Source organism: Pleurodeles waltl, chromosome 7 (genome assembly GCF_031143425.1).
Source record: "Pleurodeles waltl isolate 20211129_DDA chromosome 7, aPleWal1.hap1.20221129, whole genome shotgun sequence".
NCBI classification, from domain to species: domain Eukaryota; kingdom Metazoa; phylum Chordata; class Amphibia; order Caudata; family Salamandridae; genus Pleurodeles; species Pleurodeles waltl.
The window spans coordinates 956,238,920-956,263,934 of NC_090446.1; positions in this window are offsets into that span (position 1 = coordinate 956,238,920).

Genomic DNA, 25,015 nt, shown 5'->3' on the forward strand with positions numbered 1-25,015 from the left:
AAAGACTTGTAAGTCCGAACAGAAGCGGACTTTCATCTGCTGAGACAGGTCGCTAGATCTTGAAGTCTTTTCTGTCTGTTGTGCGAAGCAAAAGCTCTCGCTTGCTCCGTGTCCAAGACGGCTCCTAGAAAGCTGATGTTCTGCAAAGGGTCAAGGTGAGACTTTGGGTAATTGACTGTTAAGCCTAATGTCTTGAAGAGAGACAAGCATGTTCTTGTGTCCCTGGCCGCCTTTAACGCTGTTCGCACTTTTATTAGCTAGTCGTCTAAGTACGGGAACACCTGAATCCCTCGCTGCCTGAGGTAGGCTGCAACTGGTGCCAAGACCTTGGTGAAAACTCTTGGGGCCGATCTGAGGCCAAAGTGTAACACTCTGAACTGATAATGGGTGCCTGCAACCTTGAACCATAAGAATTTCCTGTGACTGGGGTGAATGGGGATGTGGAAATACGCGTCCTGGAGATCCAAGGACGCCATGAAATCTCCTTGGTTGAGTAAGCGTAGGACATCTTGAAGGGAGACCATGCAAAATGATTGCTTTTTCAGGAATTTGTTCAGAGAGCGAAGGTCTAAAATAGGTCTCCAGTCTCCTGTCTTTTTCCGTATAAGGAAGAAGCGAGAGTAGAAGCCTGTTCTCCTCTGATTCCTTGGTACGATCTCTATTGCTCCTTTGTCTTTCAAGATGGTAATCCGCACTAGGAGTTCCTTTAGATGGGCAGGCAGGGTCCTTTTGGTGGTACGTGAGGGGGAGGCTGACTGAATTCTAGTGTGTGCCCCTTGCTGACAATATTGAGGACCCATATTCTCTGATGTAATCTGGGACCACTGGTGAAGGAAATTGGAAACTCTGCCCCCTATCAGAGTGTTGGGATAGGGGTTGGGTGCAGGCAACTGATGAAGGTCAGTGTTTTCTTCCTGCTTCTTTGGCCTTGTAAGTAGATTTTCCTCTTGAAGTTTGCCGAAAGTGTGTAGATAGTGGTTGTCGATAAGTATGCGGCTGCTGTTGACCAATGGTGGAACAAAATTGGCCTTGGTAGGATGAATATTGACGGTACTGGTGTGAACCGCCTCTGTAAGAATAGAGCACTCTTCCTCTTGCTCCTCGAAAGGGCTGTCTTCTGAATTGTAATGTACCCAGGGATCTGGCTTTTTCGGTGTCTGTTTTAATGGACATCTTCATCAACATGCTTACCGAATAACAGTTCACCATCATAGGGCATGTCTAAGATCTTTAACTGCACCTCTGGGCGAAACGATGCAGCTTTCAGCCACCCCTGACGTCAGAGTACAGCAGCCCGGCTAACTGGTGGAAACCCGTAGACAAGACATCTATGGCACAATCTATAATCTCAGCCGAGATCTTCTCACCCTCCTGTAATATCTTGCGTGCCTACGCTCTACTATCCTCAGGCAGTAGGTCTATAAACTGTGATATGTCTGACCACATTTGACAGTCGTATCTTCCCAGGATTGCCAGGGAATTCGCTGCTCTGACCATGGTGGCCGCCATAGTAGAAAATGTCTTGCCTATTCAATCCAACCGCCGCCCCTCCCTATCCGGGGGCGCAGTCAAAGGTGAAGACGTATTCCTGGACCTTCGCTGAGCTGCCTGGGATATCACTGAGTCCGGCTTAGGGTGACTAACCAAGCAGGCTGGTGAGTTACCTGATGCCATGTACTTCTTTTCGAGCCTTGGTAGCACCGCTGTTATTGAAGACGGGGTCTGCATGACCTTAAGCCCTTCTTCCCAAATAAAGTCAACAATAGGTATTGCTCTGACTGACTTTCTAGTATCCTCCGTGAAATCATACAGGAAACAGTCTGACTGATTGGATGTTATTGGCAGTTGAAATCTCTTTGCTGCTCTTTCCATTACACAGGGGAAACCACCAATGTCTTGCGGTTGAGAGTCGACCGGCGGTGGTGTAGAAGGGGATGGCGTCTGAATTTGATATTCATCCCATTCCTGGATTAGCGAGTCAGAGTCTTGTATTTTGCCTTCCTCTTGTTCGTCATCCGATGAAGGTGGATCAATAGCCTGGCCAGATGACGGGATTGGGATGGGTCCCCTAGAATCCAATGGCTGAATGGGAGTGCTCAGCGGTGTGGGCGGAGGTTGCACCGGAGTAGTCGAGCCAGGTGGAGGAAATCTAGTATAATAATCTTGCATCATCTGCTGAAGGTTTGCAATCAAGGAGACAGGCATCTGGCTAGTTTGTTCTTGTTGCAACTCCTGAGGTTCTGTGTGACTCTGCGCCTGTTGTCCTAAATAGAGTTGATCACTCTCTTCTTCATCATCTTCCTCCTGACATTTAATGCGCAAGTCTGAAGGGCTACGCGCCACCGGGAAAAGGCAGTCATCTGAATATATATCATCCTCTTCCTCATCATCAGCAAACAGATGTTGTAGGGGTGCTGGCGACACCCCACTAGGTGATGTATGAGAAGGCAAAAGGTGAGTAGATTTACTTCTTATTGGCAGAATCCTTAGAGGCATGAAAGGAGATCCTCCATATTGTTTGGTTGAAGACTCAGAAATTTGAGCCGTAAACGGGGCTGTCGTCGACGGTGCGGTCGTCGATGGTGCTGTCGTCGACAGTGCGTTTCCGACGGAGCTGTCGTCGATGGTGTTGTCGTTGACGGTGCGGGCATCAACAGAGCTGTCGTCATCGGCGATGTCGTCGACGGCAAAGTAGATCTTCGTGTTGTCGATGCGGCCGTCAGAGGAATCATCGACGATGAGCTTTGCAGCTTACTCGTTGATGTCGATGGTGTGTGCGTCGATGATAGAGACCTCGCCTTCTTCCCTGTCAATGGTCTCTTTGAAATTTTGATGGTCTGAGCAGGTGAGGGACCATACTATAAACTCACCGACGTTATGGTAGAAGTTGACAACGGGGAAGAAGTCATAATCATTGGCGACGACGGAGCTGTAAATGTAGCCATCGCTGTAGTCGGCGATGAAGCAAAGCCTGTCGTCGACGATGCGGTCGTCGACGGTTCTGTCGACGGTGTAGAGATCTTGGATGTCGACGGTGGTAGGGAACTTGAAGATTTCTTGAACTTCTCTGAGGTGGTAGCTGGAGTAGATGGCTCAGAACAAACCTTACCACTATGTTCCCTGGAAGTTGAGGGATGTTCCTCAGCTCTCTCCTTAGACACATGCAGCTTCTTGGCTGACTAACTGGTTTTAGGGGAGGAACTCTCCACAGACCTCTTCCTTTTTCTTGAGGCCACTGAAGCATCACTGTCCTCCTCCTCAGACAAAGACTCTCTGGACTTCTGCTTTTGTAGCCAAAGAAAGAGCCTGGCTTCTCTGTCTCTTAGAGAATTCCTGGGAAATGTTCTGCATATCTTGCAATCCTTCACTTTATGTTCAGGATGGAGACAATAGATACAGTCCTTGTGAGGGTCTTCTCAATGAAGTCTTCATTTCCCACAGGTACTACAAGGTCTAAATAAACCTACAGCCAAGCTAGGAATGAAAAAGCTGAATAATATTTCCTGAAGAGAAAGTAAACTGAGCAGAGCACAGGGAGACACCCTTACACACGACATGCAGTAGAAAATCTGCGAGATTGAGCCTCTGTGCTGAGGGTTCTAAAGGGGTGGTCTCGCCTGACTAGCTGAACTTTGGGCCTTTTACTAATGAAGCTAATAAGCTAGGAAAGTGGATGTATTTTTGCCATTCGCCAACACACCGCCGCGGCATTCCACCACAGCTATTACGACCCACATCTCGTAATTCCGCCGAAATTCAGACACCCACACAAGTCCGCCACACCAAAGGTCAGTGATAAACTGGTGAAAACAAAACCTCCACCGTCACGCCAACAGAAACACGCTCATGCTATCACGACCCACGAATCCACGCAGCGGTCTTTCAACCGCAGTATTCCATTGGCGGTACACACCGCCGCCCTCAAAATACACACACATCTCCAAAACACCACCACATTGGACAATTCAAAATACACACACCTGATACACATACACACACCACTCCCACACACCCATTACAATATAAAACACACACCCACATCACCCACAAACCCCTACGACCAAAGACTATAGACGAAGGCGACAGACAGAGAGCACAATAATAGAGAACCCCACCACACAGAGGCACACAACACCATCACCCATACAACATTCCACACACAAAACACCACACAACACTACACATCACCACACTCATCAAGACATACACCACCCCACACATCACCTACACCACCCCATGTCACGCCAAAGACACCCCAGGTTTTCCGAGGAGGAGCTCAGGGTTATGGTGGAGGAAATCATCTGGGTAGAGCCACAGCTATTTGGATCACAGGTGCAGCACACCTCCATAGCCAGGAAGATGGAGCTAGGGCGAAGAATCGTGGACAGGGTCAACGCTGTGGGACAGCATCCAAGAAATCGGGAGGACATCAGGAAGAGGTGGAACGACCTACGGGGGAAGGTGCGTTCAGTGGTCTCCAGGCACAACATCGCGATTCAGTGGACTGGCAGCGGATCCCCACCTCCTCCCCCACAACTAACAACATGGGAGGAGCAGGTCTTGACCATCTTGCATCCAGAGGGCCTCGGAGGAGTCGGTGGAGGAATGGACACTGGTAAGTCAAATCTTAACTATCATATCCCCCACCCTACCTGCATGCTATCACACAACCCCACCCTCACCCTCACCCCCTCCCCTATCACTCCAACTCCTCACTAATGCACTAATAACACAAACCACACATCCCAACACCAAGCCCTGCATGACACAACTAAGCATGGTCACCCCTCACTAAAGCATGCTCACTGCACATACCCATAACACCCCCCCAACCATCATCACACAAGCCCCCACACAGGAATGCTTGCACTGGGGTACACGCACACCCACCCATTGCACACCATGACACACACACATGCAATAATCATGCTCTTATACCCCTGCAGGACCACTACGTAACGTCACCACACAGGAGGGTCCAGACATCTCCACTCCACCCACAGAAGAGGCCCACAGTGACGACAGCAGCTCTGGCCAACTGGATCCAGATGACCAGCCCGGACCATCGTGGGCCTCGGGACAGTCGGTTCCCCTTGCACAGGCACAGCCCAACACTGACCTTCCACCCTCTGGTAACACCAGCACAGTACCCACCTAGCGGACCCATACCTCCGTACCCAGGACACGTCAATCAGCTGTGTGTCCACCACTACAGGGAACCCAGGATAACCCACCACCCCAACAACAACAGGGACCTGGGGGCAGTGGTAGTGGGCACACGGTCCAGGGGACGGAGGCACAGGAACACAGGGGAACTGGGAGGGCTGCTGTGCGACAGGGGGCGGGCAGGCCTAGGGAACCCACTCTCCACGAGGCCCTCTCCTCCATCATGGGAGCATACCACCCAGGAGACGATGGCTACGGTCCTGGCCAAGTTTCAGGAGACCCAGCGCCTGCAGGACGAACAGTATTTGGGCTTCAGGGAGGAGCTCAGAACCATCAGCTCCACCCTGGGCACCATCGTAGGGGTGCTGAAGGATATACAAAAGACCATGAGGGACACCGTGGCACTCCAAGGGGCCCCTGACACTAGCATGGACGATGAACTGCCCACCACCTCCGCCGGCGCTAGTGGACAGGACGCCCCGCCACAGGACCACCACACCAGCACCCCACCCCCTGCAGACGGAGAACCACCCTGCAAGCGGTCCCTGAGATCCAGGAACAGGACAGAGCAAGATGGCAAGACCCCCGCCAGGAAATAAGACCACCCTGATTGTCCTCCCACTGTCCCACTTTGTTACCCTGTCCAGATTGGAACTGCCCCAGCTCCACATCCTATGCCCGTATGGGCAAAGCACCTGTGAGACGAATAGACTGGACTCTGCCATGGACATTTCTCCACCATCAGCATTTTACAACCCCCTCCATTTTTGAGCACTTAAGTAAACACCCTTGAAGCACAAAACAATCTGGAGTCAGTCTGTGATTTTTCAAATGTGTATTAGCTATGACTATTACAAAATCCGTTCAAAATGTTAATGTCAACATACCTATGTCACACATCACAAGTCCATTAAGGATGCAAGCAGATGACACACGTTGGTAACCACACCTGTGAAACCGTAATAGAAATGTACAACTCAGTTACCAAATACTGCTTCAGACTGACAGACAGGATAGAGGTAGAAGTGTGAAAGTGAATATAATAGTAAAATATTTTCTTACCTGTGTGTCATTGGAAATATTGCTGTATGACTGACTCCCTGTTGTCAATGTCTTCTTCCTCAGCTTCCTCCTCATCAGTGTCCACAGGCTCCACAGCTGGCACAACACAGTCATCTGGACCATCCGCCTGCAGAAAAGGCACCTGGTGTCGCAAAGTAAGATTGTGAAGCATCAAGCAGGCGGTGATGATCTGGCACACCTTCCTTGGTGAGTAGAATAGGAAACCACCTGTCATATGGAGGCACCTGAACCTGGCCTTCAGGAGGCCGAAGGTGCGTTCGATCACCCTCCTAGTCCGCCCATGGGCCTCATTGCAGCGTTCCTCTGCCCTGGTCCTGGGATTCCTCACTGGGGTCAGTAGCCATGACAGGTTGGGGGAACCAGAGTCCCCTAATAGCCACACATGGTGCCTCTGGAGTTGACCCATCACATAAGGGATGCTGCTATTCCGCAGGATGTAGGCGTCATGCACTGAGCCAGGGAACATAGCATTTACCTGGGAGATGTACTGGTCTGCCAAACATACCATCTGTACATTCATAGAATGATAACTCTTTCGGTTCCTGTACACCTGTTCACACCTGCAGGTGGGACCAGAGCTACATGGGTCCCATCAGTAGCACCTATGATGTTGGGGATATGTCCCAGGGCATAGAAGTCACCTTTAACAGTAGCCAAATCCTCCACCTGAGGGAAAACGATGTAGCTCCTCACGTGTTTCAGCAGGGCAGACAACACTCTGGACATTGGAAAACATAGGCTGGGACATCCCTGATGCCATGGCCACTGTTGTTTGAAATGACCCACTTGCAAGGAAATGGAGCACTGACAGCACCTGCACTTCAGGGGGTTTCCTGTGGGATGGCGGATTGGTGACATCAGGTCTGGCTCCAACTGGGTACACAGTTCCTGGATTGTGGCATGGTCAAACCAGTAGGTGATGATCAAATGTCGCTCCTCCATTGTTAACAGGTCCACCAGCGGTCGGTACGCCGGAGGATTCCGCCATCTCCTCAAATGTCCCAGCTGACGGTGCCTAAGAATGACAACAGCGACCACAGAGTCAACAAATTCTCAGGTATGTACCCACAGCTACACAGAACACGACACCAAATACAAAACTCTTCCTGTATGTGTGTTGAGTGTAGGCCTAGGTATGTGTGACGCAGTAGTAAATGAAGCCATGTGTGGCCCTGAAATGGCGTCTGCCTGACCTCTAAACTGTGACAATGGGATGTGAGGTAACTGCGCTGGCGTTGTACACCGTCGCAGTAGGCGGTCGTAGACAGCGGCGCAATGCTGCATTGGTTAACATTGGACCCTATGGGTCCCAGGAGCCAATGATGAAGTGCGCCGGCGGTGATGATACGCACCGCCGCGGACGTCACCGCCGCGGATGTGACCGCCATTTTCTACCTGTTCAATCACTCGATACCTGATCTTCGACAGGAGAGGACCTACACGGCAAGTGCTGCTGTGACCTCGGTCTGGAAGAGACAATGGCTGCTGCGTCTGGGGAAAGGGCCCCTGCCTTCACTGCTCAGGAGTTGCCGAAGCTCGTGGACGGGGTCCTCCCCCAGTACACGCTACTCTACGGTCCTCCAGACCAACAGGTAAGTACACAGGGAGCACGTTGTATGGGCTATGCCTGAGTGGAGAGGGCTGGTTGTAAGAAGGAAGGGGGCAGAGTTCTGCGTGCATGAAGGACTGTGAATGCATGTGCCACATGGCAAGGGTAGGGATGGGGGCCACTCACTTCGACGGTGCAGTTGGTAATGACTTCACTTCTTCCCCTGTACATGTCATGTAGGTCAGCGCCCACCAGAAGAAGGACATTTGGCGTGCCATCGCCAAGGACGTCCGGACCCTGGGGGTCCACTAGAGACGGGGCACCCACTGCCGTAAAAGATGGGAGGACATTCGCCGCTGGAGCAAGAAGACGGCGGAGGCTCAGCTGGGGATGGCCTCCCAACGTGGGAGGGGTGCCCGTCGCACCATGACCCCCCTGATATTCCGGATCCTGGCGGTGGCCTACCCTGAGTTGGATGGGCGCTTGAGGGCATCACAGCAGACACAAGCAGGTGAGTACACTCTCATTCAGCGGACTTTGCGCGCAGTGGAGGGGTCTGGGTGGGGGAGGAGGGCTGTCGGTTTCCCTAGGCCAGGGCGAGTTCCGTAGGCTGGCCCCTCCGTAATGTAGGCCATGTGCCACTCCACCCCACCTCTGTAGAGTGGCAAGTACAGGTAGACATGCCCCTGTGTCATCTATGTGGGTAGATGACACCCATAGCCATGTAGGCCATATCCCAGGAATTTCATCTGTAGAGGCCAAGAGCACGGCATAGTGCAGGGGGCTGCTGTGTCTGTATTGTCTGCCAACGGTAGCGGTAAGCCATGCACTCAACCTGTCTTTCTTCTGTTGCCCCCCCCCTTTTCTGCTCTCCCTGTTCTTTTGTGCATCAGCATCATCAGGCGGAGGTACAGTGGCACCGGAGCACGAGGGAGCTGCATCCCACATGGCCTTGGAGGGCCACACCACGGACTCTGAATACACCAGTGGGACGGAGGGCGAGGGGAGCTTCACGTCGGTCACCGGATCAGCAAACAGCGACACGGACTTGTCCTCCGATGGGAGCTCCCTTGTGGTGGCGGCACCATCTGTGCCCCCCACTTCTACAGGTACAGCCGCCACCCCCCCCTACCAGCACCGCCCTCCCAGCAGCCCCTCAGCCTTCGCTCCGTGCCAGCTCACCCAGGAGGGTGGGCATCACCTTCGCCCCAGGCACCTCAGCCCCTGCCCCAGTCACCCCTGCTGCCCTCAGTGAGGAGGCCATTGACCTCCTCAGGTCACTCACGGTTGGGCAGTCTACCATTGTGAATGCCATCCAGGGTGTAGAAAGGGAGTTGCAACACACTAATGCATTCCTGGAGGGTAATCATTCTGGTCAGGCTGCCCATCATCAAATCATGCAATCTCTGGCCTCAGCACTGATGGCAGCCATTGTCCCTGTGTCTGGCCTGCCCCCTCCAACTTCCTCCACCCAGACCCAATCCCCAGTACCTCAGCCTATCCCAAGCACACCATCAGACAAGCATGCACACACCTCAACTCACAAAAGTAGCTCAGGCAAACATAGGCACCACACAACCCACAGGCACTCACACAAGCATCACCCACATACAGACACAACATCCACTGCATCCACTGTGTCCCCCTCCTCGTTGTTTCCCTCATCCCTCCGAGTGTCGTCTACACTCTCACCTGCATGCACTAAATCTACAGGCACTAGGACTCACACCAGAACACCCAGCACCACACCCCGCTCACCTGCACTCACCACCCCCACTACCATTTACACGTCCCCTGTGTCCACTCCCAGTGTGTCTGTGACGCCCCCTCCCAAAGTACACAAACGCGGGCACCCACACACCCAACATCCATCCACCTCATGACAGCCTCCAGTGCCTGCACCTGCACCCAAATCACCTAAATGTACACCTCCTACAACCACCTCCTCTTCCTCCACTCCCAGACCCCCTCCAGCTACCCATCCCAGTGTTCGTCAGAAACTTTTCCTGAGCAACGTTGACCTCTGTGCCACCACCCCCACCCCTCCAATTCATAGGTCCCGTAGTAGCACCTCAGCCAAAAAAAAGTCCGGTACCAGTGGTGCGTGTTACAGGTGTGTGGAGTGCACCGGCCACCAGGGCAGCCAGTGTGACACAGAGCCAAAGCACTGCCAGTCCACCCCCTGTAAAGCACCTTAAGTTGGACAGTGCCAGATGGGAGAGGGTGAAGACTCCTGCCGGCAAAACTACTCACAAGGGTCCCGGGGGGAGTGCCGAGTCAGCTGTGACTCCTCCCAAGGCGGTGAAGGGGCAGAAGAAGTCTCCAAAGTTTGGTAGGAGCAGCACGGCGGGGAAGGCCGCCATCCTCCCCGCTGGCCAGGACGCCATCGCCACCACTATCGTCACTGGTCCGGAGACCACCGCCAGAGTCGGCGCCCTGGAGGGCACCAGTATCGTCACTGGTCTGGAGACCACCACCAGCATCAGTGCTCTGGAGGGCCCCGGCAGCCACAGCCCCGCTGGGCACTGAGGGACCGTCATGCCACACACCAATGCACAGGTCAGAGACAGCAAAGTCAAGCACCGCTGAACAGGGCAGAGACCGCCATGGCAAAGCACCGGTGAACAGGTCCGAAACTGCAAAGTCAAGCACCGCTAAACAGGGCAAAGACCGCCATGGCAAAGCACCGCTGAACAGGTCAGAAGCTGCAAAGTCAAGCACCGCTGAACAGGGCAAAGACCGCCATGGCAAAGCACCGCTGAACAGGTCAGAAACTGCAAAGTCAAGCACCGCTGAACAGGGCAAAGACCGCCATGGCAAAGCACCGCTGAACAGGGCAAAGACCGCCATGGCAAAGCACCGCTGAACAGGTCAGAAACTGCAGTCAAGTACTGCTGAACAGGGCAAAGACCGCCATGGCAAAGCACTGCTGAACAGGTCAGAAACTGCAGTCAAGTACTGCTGAACAGGGCAAAGACCGCCATGGCAAAGCACTGCTGAACAGGGCAAAGACCGCCATGGCAAAGCACCGCTGAACAGGTCAGAAACTGCAAAGTCAAGCACCGCTGAACAGGGCAAAGACCGCCATGGCAAAGCACCGCTGAACAGGTCAGAAACTGCAAAGTCAAGCACCGCTGAACAGGGCAAAGACCGCCATGGCAAAGCACCGCTGAACAGGGCAAAGACCGCCATGGCAAAGCACCGCTGAACAGGGCAAAGACCGCCATGGCAAAGCACCGCTGAACAGGTCAGAAACTGCAAAGTCAAGCACTGCTCAACAGGGCAAAGACCGCCAACTCAAGCATCGTTAGCCCATGTGCAGCTGGGACAGTGACGGAACTGGGACCACCACGGGGAGCGTGATGCACTCTGGGCACCAGTCCCCCTCCAGAACCAGTGGAGACATGCATCCACTCTGTATGTCCTTGGCAAGATGAAGCACTCTAGGCACCAGTCCCCCTCCAGAACCAGTGGAGAATGTTATCGACTTGAGAGACTGTGGCTTTGCACGCCCCAGGATGGAACAGTGGGCAAACCACCCACTGTAGAGACTTGAGAGACTGTTGCTTTGCATTTCCCAGGATGGAACAGTGGGCAAACCACCCACTGTAGAAACTTGAGAGACTGTGGCTTTGCACTCCCCAGGATGGAACAGTGGGCTAACCACCCACTGTAGAGACTTGAGAGACTGTGGCTTTGCACTTCCCAGGATGGAACAGTGGGCAAACCACCCACTGTAGAGAATTGAGAGACTGTGGCTTTGCACTCCCCAGGATGGAACAGTGGGTAAACCACCCACTGTAGAGACTTGAGGGACTGTGGCTTTGCACTCCCCAGGATGGAACAGAGGGCAAACCACCCACTGTAGAGACTTGAGAGACTGTGGCTTTGCACTCCCCAGGATACATCAATGGGCATGGAGCCCCGTCGTGGATCTGGCGTGGTGCTGTAATCTGGCTGAGGTGCCCCCCCTTCCCTTCCCCCTGAGGTGCCTGTTGTATTTCTATCTGATGCCCCTGCAGTGTTCTCTCCGTTTGTAGACAGGTATCTAGTGTGGGCCTCGCCCATGCTTTGTGGGCCCAGTGGTCCACGGCCATTGATATGTGCATACCTGCACTACTAATCGTAATGTATAATCTCTAGAATGTGTATATATATCTGTATATAAATGGTTACTGTGTTTTGATACATTACAATAGTTGAACTGATTTCCTTTTGTCTTTGCATTCTTCTGGGGGGGTTGGGGGTTGTTACTGTGATGTTTGGAAATGCATCGGTGTGTGTGTTGTAATGTGCGAGGGTCGGGTTGGGGATGGGGGTGTTGTGTGTGTGTCCCCCTGACTTTTGCCTCCCCCCTCCCCTATGTCGTAGATGCAGTACTCACCGTTGTCTTCGGCGCCGCCGTTGCTGGTGTTCGTAGAGGAGCAGGAAGACAAGGGCAGGGAGTATTTGTAGTTCCGGCTCCATGGTGGCCTCCTTCCTCGTGGAGTGTGTTAAGGTGAGCGTTTTCCCATTGCAAAAGCTGTTTCCGCCGTGTTTTTATCCACGGTGAATCCGCCCCGGAAAAGGTGGTGGATTGGTGGGTTGTGATACTGTGGGCGGTACATTGGCTTCCGCCTGTCTGTTGGTGGTGACCGCCGCGCTGCTTGTCTGTACCGCCGTGGCGGTCGGAGTGTTAAAGTGGCTGTCTATGTTGGCGGTTTCCGCCACGGTCATAATTCCCTTATTTTTTCCGCCGGCCTGTTTGTGGTATTACCGCAGCTTTAACACCGTCCGCCAGGGTTCTAATGACCACCTAAATCTCTCCAATATAAAACAGTTGGTTCCTCTGAATACTGTTTTTTGATCATTTCCTTTCCTTCCACATAAACATCCCAAACAACATTTTTGCCTAGAGGAACTGGAATGGGTGGTAGATGGAATGGTTTCTTACCTGTAACTCCAGTTCTCTCGTAGGGGTATTTCCATGATAGTCATAAGCACTGAATAGTTCAGCGCGCCTGCGGGGACCCCGGAGCACTGTTGTGTAGTATATTCTTAAGTGCAATCATCAGCTCCTTGACAAAAAAGGTCTGTGAAAAACACTTAAGAATAACAATGTGCAGCCTATGTGAACAGCTACACAGGCCAAATTGTTAGAAGAAAAAACAGTTGTAGTGTAAATTCACGTTTAAACCTCTATTTATTCTATAAATACATAAATAAATACATTCTCATATTTTATTTACACCTCTCATGAGAATAAAACAATGTAGGGCAGTGTAGCCCATAGGCTGCCATTATACAGAATGAAAATAGAGCTGTGCCTTTAAGAAAGTAAAGTCTTCCTGTTTCCCATCATGCACAGCAAAAGGCAGTTGCCTCAGTTCTTTTTTGGAGGCTATTAACCTGACATGAAGAAAAACAAAACATTTGTTGGAGTACCAACCTCCATAATATTCATGTTCTATGTCAACTCCACCGGGGAGGAGGGAGGGTTGCTTATGACTATCATGGAAATACCCCTACGAGAGAACTGGAGTTACAGGTAAGAAACCATTCCTTCTCTCGTAGGGGATTTCCATGTATAGTCATAAGCACTGAATAGAGTAGCAAGCCCATCCCCATAACCGCGGTGGAGTAGATATAAGAATACTGAGAAAAACATGAATCATGCAAACAAATTCTTGAGCAAAGCCTGTCCAACCTGAGCATCTGCCCTAGCGTCTGTATCAAGGCAGTAATGCTTAGTAAAGGTATGGACCGACCTCCAAGTGGCAGCCTTGCATATTTCCGCCAAAGGGACATTTCTCATCAAGGCTACAGTAGCTGCTTTCCCTCTAGTAGAGTGGGCTTTTGGCCTACCACCAAGGGATTTGTTTGCTAACTGATAACATAACATTATACATGAAACAATCCACCTGGATAACGATTGTTTAGATGTGCCCAAACCTGTTCTGATTGGGCCATAGTTAATAAAAAGCTGTTGTGATTTTCGAAAGCTTTTTGTCCTGTCCAAGTAAAATTTCAAGACTCTCTTTACATCCAGAGAGTGCAGAGTTCTCTCAGCAGGAGTAGCTGGATTCTGAAAGAAAGTCGGTAATGAAATTGTTTGGTTCACATGGAAGTCGGAGACTACCTTAGGTAAAAATTTTGGATGAGTTCTCATTACCACTTTCGCAGAATGAAAAACTGTGTAGGGTTCCTGAGCACAAAGGGCCTGGATTTCGCTGACCCTACGCGCTGAAGTGATTGCCACCAGAAAAGCAGCTTTCCATGTGAGATGCTGCAGCGATGCCTTATGTATCGGCTCGAATGGCGGCAGCATCAGACGTGATAAGACAACGTTCAGTTCCCATGGAGGAGAAGGCTTTCTAATGGGAGGAAAAACCTTCTTTAAACCTTCTAGGAAATCCTTAATAATCGGAATCCGAAAAAAGGAAGTTTGTGAAGGACTCTTTCTGTATGCCGTTATCGCCGCCAAGTGAACTTTTATTGACGACAGTTGTAAGCCCGATTTTGCCAAACTTAACAAGTATGGCAGGATAGATTGTTCTCCACAGGAAACCGGGTCAATGTTGTTGTGTAAACACCAAATGCAGAATCTCTTCCACTTGCTTGCATAGGCTGATCGTGTGGAAGGGCGCTTTGCTTCCTTCAGAATTTCCATCCAGTCCTGAGGTAGGTTCAAGTGTCCATATTGCACTAGCTCAGGAGCCATGCTGCCAAACTCAACGATGAGGGGTTGGGATGAGATATCTGCCCTCTGAACTTCGTGAGAAGGTCCGGACGATATGGTAGCCTGATGTGTGGTTTGAGTGACCGGTGAAGAAGGTCTGGGAACCACCAATGGCGTGGCCACTCCGGAGCAATTAGGATCATTTTGGTCTGAGCATTGGACAGCTTCTGGAGGACCGCCGGAATCAGGGGAAGCGGTGGAAAGGCGTAAAGAAATGCTCCTGACCAGCTTATCCACAGGGCATTCCCCAGTGTCCCTGGATGGTAATATCTGGAGGCGAAGTTTTGGCATTTTTTGTTTTCTGGGGTTGCGAATAGGTCTGTAGAGGGGGTACCCCAGAGTGCGAAAATGGAATGAACGACGTCGTCGTGTAGTACCCATTCGTGGTTCTCGTCCATTACCCGACTGAGGGCATCCGCTTGAACATTCTGGATGCCGGGCAGGTGAGTTGCCACTAGCGACAGGTTCCTGGCTAGAAGCCAATGCCAGATTGTCTGAGCCTCTCTGGATAAAATTCTGGACCTGGTGCCTCCTTGTTTGTTCACGTAGTACATAGTGGCCACGTTGTCTGTCTGGAGAAGGAGAGTTTCTGTTCTCAGAGAGGGAAGGAAGGCTTTGAGCGCAAGGTGGACTGCGCGAAGTTCCAGCAGGTTGATGTGATAGAGACTCTCTCTCTGTGACCACTCGCCTTGGACTCGAAGATGTTCCATGTGCGCCCCCCATCCGAGCAGTGACGCATCTGTTACGATGGTTTGAGATGGAGGCCGTTGTTGGAACGGAATCCCCACCAAGAGATTGCTGGGTAAACACCACCACTTGAGGGGTTGTAGGGTGTGAGGAGAAAGAAGGACTTTGTTCTCCCAATCGTCCCTCAGTTGACACCACTGATCCTCCAGATTTTCCTGCAATGGTCTCATATGGAGGCGAGCATTGGGAACCAGATGGATACAAGACGCCATCGAGCCCAGTAGAGAAGCTATTATTCTTGCAGTGGCTTGAGGTCTTTCCTGCAGTTGTTTGCACTTTTGGAGAATCGATAACCGTCGTTCCTCCGAAGGAAACACCTTTCCTAGCCTGGTATCTACAATGGCCCCTAAGTAATGCAACCTCTGAACAGGTGTTGCTGTAGATTTCAGGAGATTGACTTGAAGACCAAGTTTTTGCAGCAGTTGTAGAGTCCATTCGAAATGTTGCTGTGCCTCGAGACAACTGGAGGCCTTTATGAGCCAATCGTCTAGATAGGGGTAGACGAATATTCGCTGTTTCCTCAAGTGGGCGGCTACTACCGCCATGCATTTGGAAAAAGTTCTTGGCGCTGATTTTAGGCTGAAAGGTAGAACTGCAAATTGGTAATGGCGTTTTCCGACGGTGAACCTTAGGAATTTTCGATGTTTCTTGGTTACTGGGATATGAAAGTAAGCGTCGCAAAGATCTATCGCACATAGCCAGTCGCCCTGACGTAGATGTGGGTAAATTTGGTGTAAGGCTAACATCCTGAATTTTTCTTTGCGAATCCATTTGTTTGCTGTCCTCAGATCTAAGATGGGACGAAACTCTTGTTTGTCTTTTTTCGGTACAAGGAAATATCTCGAATAAATCCCCTTCCCTTGTTGGCTGATGGGAACGGGTTCTATGGCTCTTTTTTGCAATAGGATATTGACCTCTAACTGTAGAGCTTCGAGATGGTGGTTGGCTGTTTTGGGTGGAACAGATGGTGGAGAACTGGTGAATCTGAGAGCGTAACCATGTCTCACAATATTCAATACCCAGGCGTCTGTTGTGATGCGTAGCCACTCGTCCAGATGATTTGAGATACTTCCCCCTACCGGAGTGGATAACGGAGGAGGGGGAAGCAAAGATTCAGGGCTTAGACGTGGGAGCCTGTCGAGTTGCCTGAGTTTGAGGTGTTGAACGACCCCTTGTCGACCTTCGCTGAGTAGAGAAACCCCTTTGATGCTGCTGTTGTTGCTGCTGCTGGGGGCGCGAAGACATCCAGTGTGGCGACTGATACCGGTGGGTGAAAAGTCGTCGTTGATATGGCCGGAAAACCTTTCTTTGTTCTTTCGGTCTTTCCATGCCTACTGCTTTCAGGGTATCTAGTTCAGCCTTCATTCTAGCCATCTCGTCATCGGCATGAGAACCGAACAAGGTGGAGCCCGAGAAAGGCAGGTTTTGTATTCTCTGCTGCGCTTCAGGTTTGAGTGATGTAAGTCTCAACCATGCATGCCTTCTGAGCGCTATCCCGTGTGCATAATTGTGTGCGGATAGCACCGAAGAGTCAGCTGCAGCACTTATAATTTGGTTAGAAACCATGGCTCCCTCACCCACGACCTCCAGGAAATCTTCCCTTTTATCCTTAGGAAGATGTTCCGCAAACTGCATTAAAGAGTCCCAGAGGGCACGGTCGTACCGCCCTAATAACGCAGTAGCGCTGGCTGCCTTCATCGTGACGGCTGCAGTAGAACATACTTTTCGTCCTGCAGCATCTATCTTTCTGCTCTCTTTATCTGGAGGCGAAGAAGAAGATGGTGAGGTTGAATGCAGTTTCTTTGCCGCTACTATGACCACCGAATCAGGTACTGGGTCCGACCTCAAGAATAGAGGATCTTGTTCTGGTGGACGATATTTTTTAATAAGTCTGGAAGGAGCAGACTTTGTTGCGGCCGGTGCAAGGAAAATATCCATTGCTGGTTCAAGGAGACCTGGAACCAGTGGAAGCAAAGGTCTGGAAGATGTCCTGTGATGCAAGGTCTCGAAGATCACTGACGTCGATGGGGCAGGTACCGCCAGCGGGATGTTCAGCTTGGTCGCCCCTCGTACTAAGACCTCCTGGAACGTATTCACATCATCTATGGGGGACACTCTCGGGGACGGTGAGTCCGATAGGGTTGGAGAGTAGTCCCGTGTAGACGAAGAAGAACGCCTGTGATGTGAATGCTGAGATCTCTGTGAGTCATGACGCCGAGAGGAAGAAGAGCGTCTAGAGGAATGTCCCGAACGTCTTACAGACCGCGTTGGAGTCCTCAAAACAGACTCTGAAGGCGGAGCCGGAAGAGGCGCCGTAGGTGTTACCGGCGTCTGTGGCAATGGTGATTGTCGAGGAGAGAGTTGTGGAGACGCTGGAAGGAGGATGAGTGAAGCCGAGGATTCTGAGGTTGTATAAACCCTTCTAGGTCTTTTTGCTTGTCTCGACGTCGACACACTCCTCGACGTCGAAGTACGGTGACGGCGAGTGCCCTTCGCCGTCGATTCTTCTCGCCGTTGAGAATCTCTCGACGATGACCCTCGACGTCGCCGTGATGACGGTGAACGCCTACGACGTCGAGCACCCCTCGACGTTGATCGTTCTCGCCGTGTCGACGGCGAGCCGGATTCAGATCTCCTCGACGTGGAACGTCCTCGCCGTGTCGACGGCGACCCAGATCTCGACGGCGAAAGTCCACGCCGTCTCGACGGCGAAATCGTCGTCGACGGCGAGCGATGTCTCTTTCGCGCCGGCGAACCACTCCTCGACGGCGAGCATGTTGGCGCCGTTCCTTGCCTCGACGTCGACGCCCTCGACGTCGTCGGAGACCTGTGCCGTTTTTGTGCCGGTCTGGTCGGAGTTATAGAGGAACCAGTGTGAGCCCTGGTAGAAGACTGACCTTCTCCTCGCTCTGTGGTAGAATGACCACTTTTCCTCCTGTCCTCTTTCGCCTGGAGTCGGATCTTCTCCCTGTCACGGAGGGTCCTTCTGGAGAAGGTTTTGCAGATGTCACACGACTCCGGATTGTGGCTGGATGGAAGGCAAATTATGCAGACCCGATGTGGATCTGTTTTGGCCTTTTTTCTGCCACAAGAAGGACATTTGTCAAACAGTGAAGGCATTTCTGAAGTAGAAAAACCTCAAAATTCTGTCAGAATCTAACATAAAAAAGTAGAAAATTATCACTCAATGTTAAAAACGTCGAGTGAAAATGAAATTCAAAAGATTTTAAATGAATTTCTGTCACAAAAGGATTTTGTGAGGTAGAGCTCAATGCTTCAGGGTCCTGTCAGAAAGGAGCCGGAAAAAAGAACTGAGGCAACTGCCTTTTGCTGTGCATGATGGGAAACAGGAAGACTTTACTTTCTTAAAGGCACAGCTCTATTTTCATTCTGTATAATGGCAGCCTATGGGCTACACTGCCCTACATTGTTTTATTCTCATGAGAGGTGTAAATAAAATATGAGAATGTATTTATTTATGTATTTATAGAATAAATAGAGGTTTAAACGTGAATTTACACTACAACAGTTTTTTCTTCTAACAATTTGGCCTGTGTAGCTGTTCACATAGGCTGCACATTGTTATTCTTAAGTGTTTTTCACAGACCTTTTTTGTCAAGGAGCTGATGATTGCACTTAAGAATATACTACACAACAGTGCTCCGGGGTCCCCGCAGGCGCGCAGAACTATTCAGTGCTTATGACTATACATGGAAATCCCCTACGAGAGAATGTCAAATACACGTTGTCCAGCAAAGCCTAACTGATTGAAAAGAAGTGCCAGTTTTCTAGCCGGATAATATTGTAGGAAAGTACCATCTTGCCTGGCATGTTACCCCCATTTTTCACTGTATATATGTTGTTTTAGTTGTATGTGTCACTGGGACCCTGTTCACCAGGGCCCCAGTGCTCATAAGTGTGCCTGAATGTGTTACCTGTGTAGTGACTAACTGTCTCACTGAGGCTCTGCTAATCAGAACCTCAGTGGTTATGCTCTCTCATTTCTTTTAAATTGTCACTGACAGGCTAGTGACCAATGTTACCAATTTACATTGGCTTACTGGAACACCCTTATAATTCCCTAGTATATGGTACTGAGGTACCCAGGGTATTGTGGTTCCAGGAGATCCCTATGGGCTGCAGCATTTCTTTTGCCACCCATAGGGAGCTCTGACAATTCTTACACAGGCCTGCCACTGCAGCCTGAGTGAAATAACGCACACGTTATTTCACAGCCATTTTACACTGCACTTAAGTAACTTATAAGTCACCTATATGTCTAACCTTTACCTGGTAAAGGTTAGGTGCAAAGTTACTTAGTGTGAGGGCACCCTGGCACTAGCCAAGGTGCCCCCACATTGTTCAGAGCCAATTCCCTGAACTTTGTGAGTGCGGGGACACCATTACACGCGTGCACTACATATAGGTCAATACCTATATGTAGCTTCACAATGGTAACTCCGAATATGGCCATGTAACATGTCTATGATCATGGAATTGCCCCCTCTATACAATCCTGGCATAGTTGGCACAATTCCATGATCCCAGTGGTGTGTAGCACAGACCCTGGTACTGCCAAACTGCCCTTCCTGGGGTTTCACTGCAGCTGCTGCTGCTGCCAGCCCCTCAGACAGGCAGCTGCCCTCCTGGGGTCCAGCCAGGCATGGCCCAGGATGGGAGGACAAAGGACTTCCTCTGAGAGGGGGTGTGACACCCTCTCCCTTTGGAAAATGGTGTGAAGGCAGGGGAGGAGTAGCCTCCCCCAGCCTCTGGAAATGCTTTCTTGGGCACAGATGTGCCCAATTCTGCATAAGCCAGTCTACACCGGTTCAGGGATCCCTTAGCCCTGCTCTGGCGCGAAACTGGACAAAGGAAAGGGGAGTGACCACTCCCCTGACCTGTACCTCCCCTGGGAGGTGCCCAGAGCTCCTCCAGTGTGCTCCAGACCTCTGCCATCTTGGAAACAGAGGTGCTGCTGGCACACTGGACTGCTCTGAGTGGCCAGTGCCACCAGGTGACGTCAGAGACTCCTTGTGATAGGCTCCTTCAGGTGTTGCTAGCCTATCCTCTCTCCTAAGTAGCCAAACCCTCTTTTCTGGCTATTTAGGGTCTCTGTCTCTTGGGATTCCTTAGATAATGAATGCAAGAGCTCATCCGAGTTCCTCTGCATCTCTCTCTTCACCTTCTGCCAAGGAATCGACTGCTGACCGCGCTGGAAGCCTGCAAACCTGCAACATAGTAGCAAAGACGACTACTGCAACTCTGTAACGCTGATCCTGCCGCCTTCTCGACTGTTTTCCTGGTAGTGCATGCTGTGGGGGTAGTCTGCCTCCTCTCTGCACTAGAAGCTCCGAAGAAATCTCCCGTGGGTCGACGGAATCGTCCCCCTGCAACCGCAGGCACCAAAAAGCTGTATTACCGGTCCCTTGGGTCTTCTCTCAGCACGACGAGCGAGGTCCCTCGAATCCAGCAACTGTGTCCAAGTGACCCCCACAGTCCAGTGACTCTTCAGTCCAAGTTTGGTGGAGGTAAGTCCTTGCCTCACCTCGCTAGACTGCATTGCTGGGAACCGCGACTTTTGCAGCTACTCCGGCCCCTGTGCACTTCCGGCGGAAATCCTTCGTGCACAGCCAAGCCTGGGTCCACGGCACTCTAACCTGCATTGCACGACGTTCTAAGTTGGTCTCCGGCGACGTGGGACTCCTTTGTGCAACTTCGGCGAGCACCGTTTCACGCATCCTCGTAGTGCCTGTTTCTGGCACTTCTCCGGGTGCTACCTGCTTCAGAGAGGGCTCCTTGTCTTGCTCGACGTCCCCTCTCTCTGCTGGTCCAATTTGCGACCTCCTGGTCCCTCCTGGGCCTCAGCAGCGTCCAAAAACGCTAACCGCACGATTTGCAGCTAGCAAGGCTTGTTGGCGTTCCTTCGGCGGGAAAACACTTCTGCACGACTCTCCACGGCGAGAGGGATCCGTCCACCAAAGGGGAAGTCTCTAGCCCTTTTCGTTCCTGCAGAAACCTCAGCTTCTTCTGTCCAGTAGAAGCTTCTTTGCACCCGCAGCTGGCATTTCCTGGGCATTTGCCCATCTCCGACTTGCTTGTGACTTTTGGACTTGGTCCCCTTGTTCCACAGGTACCCGAGATTGGAAATCCACAGTTGTTGCATTGTTGGTTTGTGTCTTTCCTGCATTATTCCTCTAACACGACTTCTTTGTCCTTAGGGGAACTTTAGTGCACTTTGCACTCACTTTTCAGGGTCTTGGGGAGGGTTATTTTTCTAACTCTCACTATTTTCTAATAGTCCCAGCGACCCTCTACAAGGTCACATAGGTTTGGGGTCCATTCGTGGTTCGCATTCCACTTCTGGAGTATATGGTTTGTGTTGCCCCTATCCCTATGTGTCTCCATTGCATCCTATTGTAACTATACATTGTTTGCACTGTTTTCTAAGACTATACTGCATATTTTTGCTATTGTGTATATATATCTTGTGTATATTTCCTATCCTCTCACTGAGGGTACACTCTGAGATACTTTGGCATATTGTCATAAAAATAAAGTACCTTTATTTTTAGTATAACTGTGTATTGTGTTTTCTTATGATATTGTGCATATGACACTAAGTGGTACTGTAGTAGCTTCACACGTCTCCTAGTTCAGCCTAAGCTGCTCTGCTAAGCTACCATTATCTATCAGCCTAAGCTGCTAGACACCCTATACACTAATAAGGGATAACTGGGCCTAGTGCAAGGTGCAAGTACCCCTTGGTACTCACTACAAGCCAGTCCAGCCTCCTACATTGGTTGTGCAGCGGTGGGATAAGTGCTTTGAGACTACTTACCACTCTTGTCATTGTACTTTTCATAAGAGAAAAATATACAAAACAAGGTCAGTGTATATACACATAGCCAAAAAGATTAGCATTTTCTCTTTTCACTCTTTTCTAACTGCTGAAAAGTACTTCTAACTTTCTAAAAAGTTCTAAAAAGTTTTTTTCTCTGTCTTTCTAAAAGCTCTGACAAACTTTTTCTCTTTTTCTATCACTTTAACTCTCTAAAAATGTCTGGCACAGGCCAAAATGTTGATCTGTCCAAACTTGCATATGATCACCTTAGCTGGAAAGGACCAAGGAGTCTCTGCATAGAGAGAGGTTTGAGTGTAGGGAAGAATCCTTCCTTGGAATTGTTACTTAACATGCTTAGAGAACAAGATAAGGCAAGAAGTGCCCCATCTGTTGAAAAGGTAGCTAATGGTTCCCAATCTGATCCAGGGACTCCCCCAGGAAAAGATTCAGGAAAGAAACTTCCTAGCCTGCCCATTACTAGACAGTCTAGCATAGTTGGTAATGATGATGGGTCACACCATACAAATAGTGTTGTCTCACATCATAGCAAAAGCATTTACTCACACCACAGTGGTACTGATGTTTCTGTTAGCCAAGCTGTTAGGGTGTCCTCTGTAAGGGACAGGTCTCCTTCTGTCCATTCTCACCATACTTCTGTTTCAAGGCATGTCCCTCCCACCCACCCTGATGACAGATTGTTAGAAAGGGAACTCAATAGATTGAGAGTGGAACAAACCAGACTGAAGCTCAAGAAGCAACAGCTGGATTTGGATAGACAGACTTTAGAAGCAGAGAAGGAGAGACAGAAACTGGGTTTAGAATCCCATGGTGGCAGCAGCAGTATTCCCCATAGTCATCCTGCAAAAGAGCACGATTCCAGGAATCTGCACAAGATAGTTCCCCCTTATAAGGAGGGGGATGACATTAACAAGTGGTTTGCTGCACTTGAGAGGGCCTGTGCTGTACAGGATGTTCCTCAAAGTCAGTGGGCTGCTATCCTATGGCTATAATTTAGTGGAAAAGGTAGGGATAGGCTCCTTACTGTAAAAGAAAATGAAGCTAATGATTACAAAGTTCTTAAGAATGCACTCCTGGATGGTTATGGCTTAACCACTGAACAATACAGGATAAAGTTCAGAGAGACCAAAAAGGAGTCTTCACAAGACTGGGTTGATTTCATTGACCATTCAGTGAAGGCCTTGGAGGGGTGGTTACATGGCAGTAAAGTTACTGATTATGACAGCCTGTATAACTTGATCCTGAGAGAGCATATTCTTAATAATTGTGTGTCTGATTTGTTGCACCAGTACTTGGTGGACTCTGATCTGACCTCTCCCCAAGAATTGGGAAAGAAGGCAGACAAATGGGTCAGAACAAGGGTGAACAGAAAAGTTCATACAGGGGGTGACAAAGATGGCAACAAGAAGAAGGATGGTAAGTCTTCAGACAAGGGTGGGGACAAATCTAAAAATGAGTCTTCATCAGGCCCACAAAAACACTCTGGTGGGGGTGGTGGGCCCAAATCCTCTTCTAATCAAAACAAGGAAAAGAAACCATGGTGCTATTTATGTAAAATAAAAGGCCATTGGACAACAGATCCCAGTTGTCCAAAGAAAAGCACCAAGCCTCCTACCACTACAACCCCTACTGCTACACCTAGTGTCCCTACTAATAGCAGTGGTGGTGGGAGCAAACCTACTAATAGCCAATCCAAGGGAGTAGCTGGGCTCACTATTGGTAAATTAGTTGGGGTTGGCCTTGTTAGGGAGGCCACAGAGGCTGTGTTAGTCTCTGAGGGGGCTATTAATTTAGCCACCTTAGTTGCTTGTCCCCTTAATATGGATAAGTACAAGCAGCTACCCCTAATAAATGGTGTTGAGGTTCAGGCCTACAGGGACACTGGGGCCAGTGTGACTATGGTCATAGAGAAACTGGTCCACCCTGAACAACACCTACTTGGTCACCAGTACCAAGTAACCGATGCTCACAACAACACACTTAGGGCCTGATTCTAACTTTGGAGGACGGTGTTAAACCGTCCCAAAAGTGGCGGATATACCACCTACCGTATTACGAGTTCCATAGGATATAATGGACTCGTAATACGGTAGGTGGTATATCCGCCACTTTTGGGACGGTTTAACACCGTCCTCCAAAGTTAGAATCAGGCCCTTAGCCACCCCATGGCTGTTGTTAATCTCAACTGGGGGGGGGGTTACTGGTCCAAAGAAAGTTGTGGTAGCTTCAGATTTACCTGTAGACTGTCTATTAGGGAATGATTTGGAGACATCAGCTTGGTCAGATGTGGAGTTGGAGGCCCATGCAGCAATGCTGGGCATCCCAGTGCATATTTTTGCTTTGACAAGGGCTCAGGCCAAAAAGCAAAAAGGACAGGGAAGCTTGGATCCTGGAACAATGGACCAAGTGCTCCCTAAAGCTAGGGCTAGTAGAAGCAAACCACTTCCTACTATCCCTCCCTCTACAGTGGATTCAACTTCTGAGGAAGAAGAATTCCCTCCCTGTGCAGAACCTACACCAGAGGAGCTTCAAGCAGACACTGCTGAGCTTTTGGGTGAAGGGGGGCCTGCCAGGGAGGAGCTGAGTGTGGCACAGCAAACCTGTCCCACATTAGAGGGTCTCAGACAGCAAGCTGTCAAACAAGCTAATGGGGATGTCAGTGACTCTCACAGAGTTTACTGGGAGGACAACCTCTTGTACACTGAGCATAGGGATCCTAAACCTGGAGCTGCCAGGAGATTAGTGATTCCTCAGGAGTACAGAAAGTTCCTCCTAACTCTTGCACACGACATTCCCCTAGCTGGGCACCTGGGACAAATGAAAACTTGGGACAGACTTGTTCCCTTGTTTCATTGGCCTAGGATGTCTGAGGACACAAAAGATTTTTGTAAGT